This window comes from Thalassophryne amazonica, chromosome 12, assembly GCF_902500255.1.
Source record: "Thalassophryne amazonica chromosome 12, fThaAma1.1, whole genome shotgun sequence".
Lineage (NCBI taxonomy): Eukaryota > Metazoa > Chordata > Actinopteri > Batrachoidiformes > Batrachoididae > Thalassophryne > Thalassophryne amazonica.
Genome location: NC_047114.1, coordinates 45,131,371 through 45,143,944, shown reverse-complemented (window position 1 = coordinate 45,143,944; position 12,574 = coordinate 45,131,371). Strand labels below are relative to the sequence as shown.

Genomic DNA, 12,574 nt, shown 5'->3' with positions numbered 1-12,574 from the left:
TCACAACCCTTCCCTCTACTACCAGACTGTCTTGCTTTCATACTGCTCTCTTGTGTTCATTCCTTGTGTTTGCTCTTCAGTTGCTAACCCACACTGCCTCCTTGTGTTTATCGAGCCTTGCATGCCACTTCGTCTGCTTGGTGAGATTGATAATTATGTTTTGACCCTCTGCCTGGTTCTGCTGCTACCATTTTGAACACAGCTGCCCTTTGACTTGTCTTTCTGTGCACCTACCTACTGCCTGTGTCCTCCAGAAAGTTACCAATCTGTTTCCACATGGACCACATTAATGGACTGCTCACTCTTTCTGGTTTTCTGATCAGGAGTTGTCGGATAAATCAGTGGCATTAACAGATGTGGTTTTTGGTACAGGCGAACTGAGCAGCCACCCGGGGCGGCATTGTTTCATAACACTTGGGGGGCGAGCCAGAAGAAAATGGTCATGTGTCTCGCAGTGCCATCTTGGGGCCAAATTCACATTAGCTGTAAAGCTATCTGTGTGTATATCTAGTTTATTTATTTGCTGAAAATGCCAGGTTGTTGTGCATTTGGATGCATAAATACACAAAAGGGGTTCAAAATGTACAAATTCCCATCCGATCCCAACAGACAAAAAATTTGGGAAAATCAAGTCAGCCATGTGGGATGGAAACCGACTTAATCTTTTTCATGTAAGTGTGTGTGTGTTTGCTTTTGTGTGTGATTGTACCAGTACACGGACCTGTTGTGGTTGTGGTTAACTGATATAAAAACTGATATAAAAATCCTTGGAGTTCAACATGTTGTACAACATGCAACCAGGAGTCTCCACTACCAAATCAAAGAGTGGATTTCTCTTCTACCCGATCATAAACCATGGCCTACATGGCAACGAGTTCCTGTCTGATCTCTGCCCTGATCTGGTCCTCCATGAGAGTGACCAACAACAGCCACCGGGTTTTCACAGTGACTCATCTTTTGAGCAATGGATCGTTGGTAAGTTAAACTTTTACCAAAAACTGTCAGAAGTACATCAAATACATCTTTCTACCCAATGATGCATTTAAGGGACATTGTTTGTTCTTCTTTTGAAGAAAACACAATGACTAGGTCATTTAATAATGACACAGTAATGGATGAAAAGATTGTTCTACAACAGCAGCAGCTGTGTTGGCTGTTTACAAAAGTGCCCCAATGGTTCTCCTCTACCTGAGGTAACATAAAGCCCGCCCGGATCAGATAAATGGTTGTGATTGGCCCAGCTGTTTTTTTCCTGGGTGGAAATCTATTTGAATGGGAGACATATCGGCCAGATCAAATGAAATATAAGCTCTCATATTCACCTGCTTCTCAAAATCTCTCCTCTATGAGATATCAGACACAGTCAGGCGAACAAAGGAAATCAGACAAGCTTCACCCCTGTGGATTGGCGGAAGTAACATAATACCTCTTTTACATGCAGTAGGTGTCACTAATGACAATAATAGCTGAAATGGTGATTCAGCTATATTTCAATAGCAATATCTCTAAACAATATGTAGCAGTTATTATCATTAAGTATCACAGTCAAGGATATTATATTTCCATTCTTTCATTTTAATATGTTAATTGTTTTAGATATGACTTGTTTATTATGGGTTGGGGTAGACTGAATGGTGGGTCATCCCTTTGAGTCTGGCTGCCTGATGCTGGACCTTGTTCCTGTAAAGTGTCTTAGGGTAAATTATGTTTTGATTTGGTGCTACAAATAAAATGAGAAATGAGTTAAATATAAGCTGATTTTCACAAAAGCTAGTAGAGTGGTGGAACAAATTAATACAGTTTAATTTGGAGCCCATTTGTATTGTCACTGTGGTCAACATTGTGAAAAAGGTAAATTGTTCAGGCCTTGAGGGCTATTGGTGCCCATTCTTATTCCTGGACTCTGTGTGAACGGACGAAAGTCAATGATTTGCCCTGGCCAGGACACCAGTCCAATGCAGGTTACTTCTCTAGCCAAGGCTGACACTCGTTTAGAGCTGGATGGACTGAGATGATGCAAACAGATCACATGACTGGAAATCAAAACCAAGTCTGCATGCTGCATAGTATGGTAACCCAACTCGTGGTTCTCTTGAGCTATGTCCTCTACAGTCTGAGGTTATTTTTTTTAACTGTTGCATTAATTTTATTATTTTTTGCACCATTGCTATGAAAAAAAAAAAAACATGTGCATTGTCTATGTTTTGTGGAGACCTGGAAATGTGCATATGCGGTGAAAATAACTTAAACTCACATGCCCGTGGGTTGTTAATAGTTTTACTAGTCAACGGGTGGATCACGAGTTAAGATTATTATGACTGAATGTCCTTTTGCAACTTCACATAACAAATTAAATGCTAATTTGAAGATACAGGCTGTTTGAATACCTGCTGGGCATTGCTGCCTGACGCACCTCCACCAGTGCACTCTATACAAGTGTGCTCCCCCATACACCTATGGGCAGGAACGGGTCATCAGCTGGGGACCACCAGTCACTGATGTTTCGCTCCTTTAACCCCAGTACATCTCTTGGTGGCGGAGCGATGGCAGGTGTCTTCACCTGCCACCCCCTGCTGATGCCCTAGGTGTTCTGCCCCCACCCCCTATCTCTCCTCCTTAGCCATAGCCAGAAGCTGCCCTTCTCCACCTCCTCTGCTAGCTCCTTGATGGCTTTGCGGCTCCCTGCCCCTGTGCAGCCAATGTCTCGCAACAGACGAACTGTTGAGGAGCCCACAAAGCCCCTACACCCCACCTCAACAGGGCATGTAATGGCTTTCCAGCCAGCCTCCTGACACTCCGCCGCCAGGTCAGCGTACTTGGAACGCTTACGTTCATTAGCAGCCTCCATCCCCTGTTCCCACGGGACAGTTAGTTCTACCAGCAGAATGGTCTTGTGTGGGACTGACCACAAGATCAAGTCTGGCGGGAGCGATCTTTCCACTATCTCCCTGGGAAACTGGAGTTGCCTCCCCAGATCAACCCTCATAGTCCACTCACCACCGGGTGAGAGGAATCTTGATGTTACTCTCTGGTGGGTGAGTTTGGGGTTCTCCCCAGCTCTTACAAAAGGGATGGAAGGTCTCGCTGGGACAGGAGGTTTGCTGTTGGCCCGTTGTCTGCATGCCTCTGCCACCTCTGCCAGCTTTTTCAACACCAGGTCATGCCGCCACCTGTAGCGGCTTTGAGATAGTGCGGTCTTACAGCCTGGGAGGATATGCTGGAGGCCTGCATTGATGGTGTTGCACAGGGGGCAGCTTTCTTCCGTACCAAACCATAAGTGGAGGTTTCGGGGACAAGGCAGGGTGTCGTAGGTGGCCCTGATAAGGAAGCTGAGTCTGGCCTGGGGGATCTTCCACAGGTCAGCCCATGACATGGGCCTTTCTGTGACGCCTTCCCAAGTCATCCAGCCTCCTTGACGGCTTTGAGCCACCGCTTTGACACGTAGCCGGTCTTGCTCCGTCCTTGCCACCTCTGCCACCACCATGGCTCTTCTTTGTTCCTTGGAGGCCTTGGACCAGAAGATGGGGGCCTCACCTCTGCCCAACCCTTCTCGACCCTCCTGGACTCGTCCAATGACCTCCTGGTGTTTCAACCTGCTGACGGCCATGTCAACCTCCTCCTGGGCTTTCCACTTCCACCCTGTTCACACTTGAGAGCCAGCTGCTCTCACTAGCTGGTCAGTGGAATCCCTTAGTTCCAGCACCAGTCGGGCCTTTTCCTGCCTGTATCCCTGGCTGATGGATTGAAAAGGCAGTTGCAGCGTGTTCTTCCTGAATAGCCCAACATGCAAATATACAAATTCAAATTCTATTTCCCATTTAAAAAACCAAATTATGTTGGGCAGGTTGACATAAGTAGATGAAGTAAATATAACATTTAATTTCTTGGAATGCTGGTATTGGGGCAGCACTGTGACTTAGTGGTTAGCACTGTTGCCTGACAGGTCATGGGTTCAATTCCTGCCTGTGGCCTTTCTGTGTGGAGTTTGCATGTGCTCCATGTTTTTGCGTGGGTTTCCTCTGGGTGGTCCGATTTCCTCCCACATCCAAAGATATGTGGGTTGCGAGTGTGTTTGTTTGTCTATATGTGGCCCTGTGACAGACTGGTGTCCTGTCCTGGGTGTACCCCGCCCCGTGCTCTATGACTGCTGGGATAGGCTCCAGCCCCCTGCAACCCTTAATTGGACTAAGCGGTTGAAGATGAGTGTGTGTGTGTGTTGGTATTGGCATAGGGTATGTGCAATAGCCATCTAGATAGTCCAGTTTCTTTTTTTTTTAATAAACATTTCCCAAATAAAAAAATAATAGGTAAATATTTGAGGACTTCCATGTCAATAACAGGATGACACAAAAAGCTTTAAATCCAAAGAAACCCCATCTCCTGCATGTTTTGCCAGTATTTGTGTATTAACCCCTTAAGCCCTAGAGCAGGGGTGGCCAAGTTCGGTCCTCGAGAGCCACCTTCCTGACACTCTTAGTTGTCTCCCTGCTCCAACACACCTGAATCCAATGAACGACTCGTTAGCAGACTTTTATTGAGCCTTTCATTGGATTCAGGTGTGTTGGAGCAGGGAGACAACTAAGAGTGTCAGGAATGTGGCTCTCGAGGACCGAACTTGGCCACCCCTGCCCTAGAGCCTATTTCACCAAATCACATACCCCTACATTATGATTTATTTCTTAGCTTGTACAAGATCAAAAACGCAAAAGTTTGGATCAGCTAAAAGACAGGTCCTAGGGGATGTTGTGGATGCAAAAAATGAAAGTAAATAATACTTGGTAGGAGTAAATTAGGTTTTTTTCCCCCAAAAATTGAATTCCGATTTATATCTTTATTTGCTTGGCGTTTCAGCTGTGGTTAGTTGATATGTGATTGAAGTGGATACTTTGTAGAGGAGACTTCGCTTGACATTTTGATGTATAATAAGTGTATGTTGGTGTCAGCATTGGTTAGTTATGATTGTTCAAATGTTCCAAAACAGGGCAAGTCCCCAAGTTTGGGGGTTTAAGAGGTTAATTTGAAAATGTTACAACAGTTATTTTTGTTCAATTAATTGAAGTACTTACTTTAATTAAAGATGTTTAATTGGAGAATTAGGTAAGTTCTCACCTCTGGCGAACAGGTTGGAGAAGTCTGTTTCTGTCTGCCGGAAGCGCTCATCTCTGTCACTGTTGTCGCATGAGAGCAGGTTCTTGTGGCCAGTGAACCTCCCTTTCTCCTCAAGATTGTTGTTCTTCTGCAGGAACCCTAAAGAGTCAGCGCATGAGTTACCACTAAACACCTCCATTCCACACAGCGCCACCCACAGGATGAAGAAATGGGGCAAAAACGTAGGAGAAAATATAGAATGAAGCACGTAGAAATATAAAGCAGCTATCTGTCATCAAAAGTCAATCAGCTTTTCTCTTCTGATGGAGGTCGGACTGACACAGAGGAGGGTGTGTGCGTGTGTGCGTGCACACCCTGTCCTGTAACATTACAAACAATCAGGGGTCACCCACAGATTGATCAATCACAGTGACGTCAGCACACAGCCAATGAGAATAGTGGGTGTGGCCAGCAGTTTCCTCCGTATCTGCTCCAAACTACTTAAACAATTCCAGTTAATCTGACTCATCCTAGTTGAAAAATGAATGTAAAATGCTTCATCTGAGGAACTCCAATGCCTCTCTCAAAAGCATAATTAGAGGCTATACCTACGGTGCATCCAGAAAGTATTCACAACGCAGCACCTTTTCCACATTTTGTAAAATGTTACAGCCTTATTCCAAAATGGATGAAATTCATTTTTTCCTCAAAATTTTACACATAATATCCCATAACGACAATGTGAAAAAAATGGTCTTTTTTAGATGTTTGCAAATGTATTAAAATTAAAAAACCTAAGAAATCACATGTATATAAGTATTCACACCCTTTGACATGAAGCTCACAATTGATCACTGATCATCCTTGACATGTTTCTACAGCTTATCAGAGTCCACCTGGGGTAAATTCAGTTGACTGGACATGAACACTGGACATGTGGATTTCTTAGTTTTTTTATGGGGTGTTGTGAGTAGAATTTTGAGGGAAAAATATTTTACTCCATTTTTGAAAAAAATGAAGCACTGTGAATACTTAAGGATTCACTGTATAAATGGATTTCAGGTGTTTGAAACTTTAAACCAAATGAGACAATTGGTTTTAAAAAAAATTCTTAGTAATTTCAAAGACCTACAAACACTAAATGAGATGTTTGCCTCAGAATTTGCTGTTTTGACACATTAGAATTAGAAAAAAAAAAAAAAATCTAACGCTTTAACAATCCAATCAATCAATACAATCAAACAATCAATCCTAACTAATCTCCCAGTTCCTGTCTCTAAAAAACATCCCCACAGCATGATGCTGCCACCACCATGCTTCACTATAGGGATGGTGCCTGGTTTCCACCAAACGTGATGCCTGGCATTCACACCAAAGAGTTCAATCTTTGTCTCATCAGACGAGGGAATTTTGTTTCTCATAGTCTGAGAGTCCTTCAGGTGCCTTTTGGGAAACTCCGGACAGACTGCCATGTGTCTTTTACTAAGGAGTGGCGTCTGCCTGGATACTCTACCATACAGGCCTGATTGGTGGATTGCTGCAGAGATGGTTGTCCTTCTGGAAGGTTCTAAACTCTCCACAGAGGAATGCTCCAGCAATCCATCAGTTTCTTAGTCACCTCCCTGACTAAGGCCCTTCTTCCCCAATTGCTCAGTTTAGACGGACAGCCAGCTCTAAGAAGAGTCCTGGTGGATCTGACCTTCTTCCATTTATGGATGATGAAGTCCATTGTGCTCACTGGGACCTTCAAAGCAGCAAAAATGTTTCTGTACCCTTCTCCAGATTTGTGGCTCAAGGCATTCCTGTCAGAGTTCTACAGACAATTCTTTTGACTTCACTATTGGTTTGTGCTCTGACATACACTGTTAACTGTGGGACCTTATATGTAGACAGGTGTGTGTCTTTCCAAATCATGTCCAGCCAACTGAATTTACCCCAGGTGGACTACAATTAAGCTGTAGAAACATCTCATGGATGATCAGTGGAAACAGGATTCACCTGAGTTCAGTTTTGAGCTTCATGGCAAAGGCTGTAAATACTTATGTACATGTGAGTCCTTAGTTTTTTATTTTTAATAAATTTGCAAAAATCTAAAACTTTTTTTACATTATTATTATTATGGAGTATTGTGTATAGAATTTCAAGGAAAAAATTAATTTCATCCATTTCGGAATAAGGCTGTAACATAACAAAATGTGAAAAAAGTGAAGCCCCGTGAATACTTTCCGGATCTTAATGAAACAATTTGCTGTTTTAGGGCACAAGCAATTAAACAGAAGGGTTGCTTCAGAAAAAGAATGAACATTTTGGAAACAGTGAAGCATTATGATTGTGCCATTCACTGTACAATGGACCAGAGGTGTCGTCAAAAAATGTGAGCATCTTCTTACAGTGTTGTTTTCTGGCACTGTTAATTGGTGAAATCCCAAACAAAATGTAAGAGAGGAGGTGATAAAATCTGTGCATAAATGATGTTCTGTCGAGAAATCTATAAATGCTGGTTTGGAAGCCACTGAAATAAAATCCCAAATACCATTAATTAATTAATAACTAACTAACTAACTAAATAAATAATAATAATAATAAAATAATCCTCAACAGCTAATCTGTGTGAATGACAAGTAAGGCACACAATAACACTTTAAATACATAATACTGTAATTTGAAATACAAGACATGCATAACAATTATTTTGCATGAGTTCATGAAATTCAAGATCAGACAGCCCTCCACGCAAAATTCCTTGCTCCGCCCCTGAATGCGCTTTAAGAGGCATTAATCTATGATGCACAAGCGCATGATGAACTAGAGTGTGCCTTTCTAAATAATGTGTGGATTGCATTTAGTCATTTATTAAGGCCTTCACAGGAACAGGCCTATATGTGGGCCAAATTACCCACAAAATTATAAAAGAGAAGTCAAAACCAAATTGTTTTATACAAAAAAGTACATTCTTTGGAGATTAAAGCCTATATACCTAAAATTGGTTATTAAAATCAGTAAATAGTCTGCATTAAAATGTTCAAACCAATCAAAAATATTCAGAATAAACAATTTTAACTTGTTTCTGTCATTTAATTTAATGTCAATAAAATGTAAGAAATGTGTTGAATTCTCTCAGTTTAGAAAATAAATAAATTCCTTCAAATGATGACGAAATAACATCAAGGTCATATTTTTTTCTGTGGAATTGAAGAAATGATTTCAGGGGAGAAGGTCATAGCTGTTATTTGGCCTTTTTGCTGTTGAGTCGCGGTGGCGCAGCACATCAGACATGGGGGGGGGGGGGGGTGAGTGACGTGGGGGCCTGTCCTCCTCACACCCACGGGCTATTACCCACTGACCTTTGCAGGAGACGGAGGCGCACAGTGACAGTCGCGGTTACTCTGCACGCTTCTGTCAGGCCTCCGCCCAAATACACAGAAAACAACTTAAAAAGAGATGTGACTGAATTAAATAAGTGAATGCGTCAACAAATAAACCGATGTTGGAAAGAGTTGCATAGGTGTGTGCTCCCCCCCCCCCCCCCCACGCCCCAGAAAAACAAACAAACAAACTTACCGCAAATCTTCATCCCCAGTTTTCGTGTGCATCCGTGCATCCACGCGTATTCGTAGGCTAAAACAGAATGAATGTCTTCAGTGCAGGCCTCGGACACAGGACCGTGCATGAGCGAGTGATGGATAAAGCTGGTGATGCGGACAGCCCCTGGCCGGGTGTGTGACTCTCGGGCACGGACACGCGCTCCGCTGTTTTTCGGGCCTTTTGGCCATTTTATGCACAAATGTAGCCACTTTAAAAAAAAAAAATGTTATCATTTTTATTTGATTTCCAACAACATCCACTGATCGTGCGTGGTTACGCGGTGTTACATTTCCGATTAAAGTCCAATCAATAAGGACCAACACTGGACCAGATCCACGCCGGCTCACACACCCAGCCGGGGGGCGGAGTGGATTTAACACCCGTGAAATGAGCTCACTGAGTAGGGCAGAAATTAATTGAGTGAAACACAGAGTGTGACTGGAGCGAGCTGTTAATACGGCACAACTCTCAGACAGTGCGTGCGTGCGTGCGTGCGTGCGTATCTGTGTGCGGGTGCGCAAGCCTGAGTTGGACATGCAGACATGGATTAATGCAGAGTGCAAAAGCGCAGCGAACGCACTTGATGGAGAAAGAAAACCCAAACAAAATCAAAGTGCTTAAATTTGCTGCGAAAAGGCTGCAGCTCGTGGCGCTGAGAAAAGCACGCACGCGCGCGCGCGCACACACACACACACACACACACGCACACACACACCCTTATAGATGCATAGATATACTATAGGCCAATATTCACACGCATGCACGCAGACACAGAGGCCGCCGGGCGTGAGATAACGACAACAGCCAGCCAGCAGCAGACAAAACAAATATCTTTTTAATGCGGCACTGTCTCCACACACACAAGCATTTAAAAATATATATTTATTTATTGATATCCAGGGGCGGCGAGCACGAGCCAAATGGATAAATACAGAAAATATAGAAGGAAATGTCTAAAACAATAAAATAAAATAAAAAAACACTTTTTTTTTTTTTTTTTTTTTGCGGATGGTTGCTGGCGCGCTCTCGATTTGTGCGCGTGAATAAATGCGTAAAAGCATTAAGTAACCCAACATGTACATTTCTCAATAAGACACAATCAGATAATTTAATCGAACCCCATGAAGGGCTTCTGTCGCCTACACACTTTCTCTCTACAGTCAAATATTTTGACAGAAATAAATTTGGCCAAAAAGATCCAAATCATTCGGTTAAATTATGGAAAGGTTATGGTTAGGATAAAATGGAAATAAATATTCAGATCAGATTAAAAATGCTGTGTATTAGAAAAATCTGTTATCAGTATGCGCCTGATCCTTCGTCATTTCAGGCACGAGGTCTGCGCGCACTGCTGACCCGCAGGCAGCTGTGATGGCTCTGTTTTTAACCGGAATGATTAACGACGGAGCGCGCGCAGCAAATGGCCCGAGTGATACGAGCTGCTATCAGACACGGGGGGAGGAAGAGGAGAGGGGGGCCGTCTGACTGCGTCGGTGTCTTTGAGCAAGGCACCGAGCCCTCAAGACAGAGCGCAGACAATCTCCGGGTTCGACCCCCCTTTTTTTCGGAGGGGAGGAGTGGGAGGACCTACTTGTGGACGGAGGTCGTAAATTGTCGGAGTTTGGATTCTGCTCCCCGTCGGTGGCTCTGGGTTCAGACGTGGCCATCACTCCGCTGTTACAGCCGCTGAGGGACTAAAACTGATCTTCAAAGAATCCAGCTGGAAAGAAAAATGATAGTGAGGCAGGAATTCAAATTATAGATATATAGGCCTATTTTTTAGAATCAAATCAGGGTATAGATGCGTCACATTCCCGAAGGGTTGAGGGTTTTTTTTTTTTTGTTTTTTTTTTTGGAGCAAACAGAAGACGCACAAAGCTTTGGAGACATCAGACAGTATGCTTTCAATAATTTCTAGAGATGAACATATATTAAATACACGTGTTCATTCATCCCACAAATGGGATCCAATTTCAGTGAACATTATACAAGAGGAAAATTGGAAATAAACATATTTTGTAAGTAATTCTTGGAGCCACATTGTAATTAGTTTCCTCTGGATTATCTGTCGTGCGCGCCAGACCGTTACAGCGCGACACAAAAGAAGATGATGATGATAATAATAATAATAATGGCAAAAAAAAAAAATAAGTTGTCATAATTTTGCGAATCACTAGAATAAATCATATTCTTAATTTATTTAACTGACATCGAAAAAGACGGCACTGACGTGCGCGTAACGTGCGCTAAATCCACCCAACCATTGATCCATTTAAAGACATTTCAGTTAGGTTTAGCTCATCATCACCACATGGTGCCATCGTGACACGAAACTCAATCACACAATTATAATAGGTTTTTATTGATCTGCAGATTTCATCCAAATAAATCTTTTTTTTTTAATCTCTCTTTTTTTTCTTTTTTTTTTTGTATGTGTGTGAAGAAAATCCAGTCAATAAGGATGAAAGGATGAGACGTCTTACCGGCGCACAGGTTGTCTACTCCACGGAAACTATAAGTAGATGCTGGAATGATGACCAGAGGCGCGCCAGGAAACGGTCCAGTGACGGAGGCGGAATACCAGCAGAGCGCACGAATAAAGCAACATCCAGCAGCGCGCGACTCACCCGATCTCCTTCAAGAAGAAATATATATTTATTTTTTCTTAAACCCCTTATTTATATCACAGACTTCGGCTGCCCATTGGTCTCTTTACGCAGGCATGAGTCACACAGTCTTTCCTCCCTCTGACGACTAATGATGCTTCTCCGAGTCTGACACGATCCACTTAAAAAAAAAAAAAAAAAAAAAAGCAAAGGAAAAACACCAGTGACGTTGCCGCCCCTCTTGTCACCAGGTGTGGGTGTCAGATAGAGACGTGATCGTGAAGCGCGCTCTGTGTGGGTTAATCTGACCTTGGGTTGGACAAAAACAGCCGCTTTAGGTGTTTTAAAAGCAACCGACCACCACATGCAACACCTGTGATCACACACCAGAATCACAATAGCCTCTACAAGTATCTACAAGAATAGAAGGAATTTGACTCCAGTTTGAACTGTACTCTCTTTGTACGAGCATGTATAAATATACACGCAACACTAAATAATTCACAATAAAAACGTGCGAATAAATTGTGCAAATAAATGTGCAGTAAAAAATGACATTACATTAAAAAAAAAACAGTGGTTATGGCTCTATATATGTTTCTTTGCGGTAGAAAGAGCAGCCGGGCACGCACTATCTGCGCGCATCACATGCGTGTCTGCGACCTTGACATGGACAGTAACACCAAGACACCAAGGTGGATCCAGGCTGCGTGAGGTTCCTTCCTTAAAAGTGGTGCCATGTGACCGGGTCCAGTGACAGGGCGGAGCGCAGTCATTATGTTCATTCAGCCTCTCCAAATTACGCACAGCGTTTATCACATGCATCTTTGGGATTTGCACAGTTATAGACGACTCATAAGTTCTACAACATGATATATTGAGTATATTTTTACTCAGCAGAAAAAACACATTCTTAGAAAGGTCATATTGTATAAAATCAGTTTTACCTCCCTTTTGGGTTGCATGTGGTGAGGTTTTAATGTTAAAAATCTTCAAACTCTGAAACGGCTGCATGATGAGCAAAAGTTTAGGCCTGAAACGGCCTGTTACAGACTTCCATAACATATGTCACAGAAATCCATATCATCTGCAGAACAGCTCAGTCAACATAGAGTGAATAAGCCTGCAAAAATTCTGTAAACAACTTCATAGAAACATTGAACATTCAACTGAAATTCTGGGTTATGACAGATAGGCGAGGCCAAGTGAACCTCCTGTTTCAGGGCATGGTTGGTTATTTTAACATGCAATATTACTAGGGTTGTGCATCCCTCACTTGTAAAATGATCAAATAT

At 42.7% G+C, this 12,574-nt stretch overlaps 1 pseudogene; it reads right to left on the bottom strand.

Moving 5' to 3' along the window:
• Positions 1-11,483, bottom strand: part of LOC117522703 — a 44,379-nt pseudogene extending 32,896 nt beyond the window's left edge.
• Positions 11,484-12,574: the final 1,091 nt, after the last annotated feature.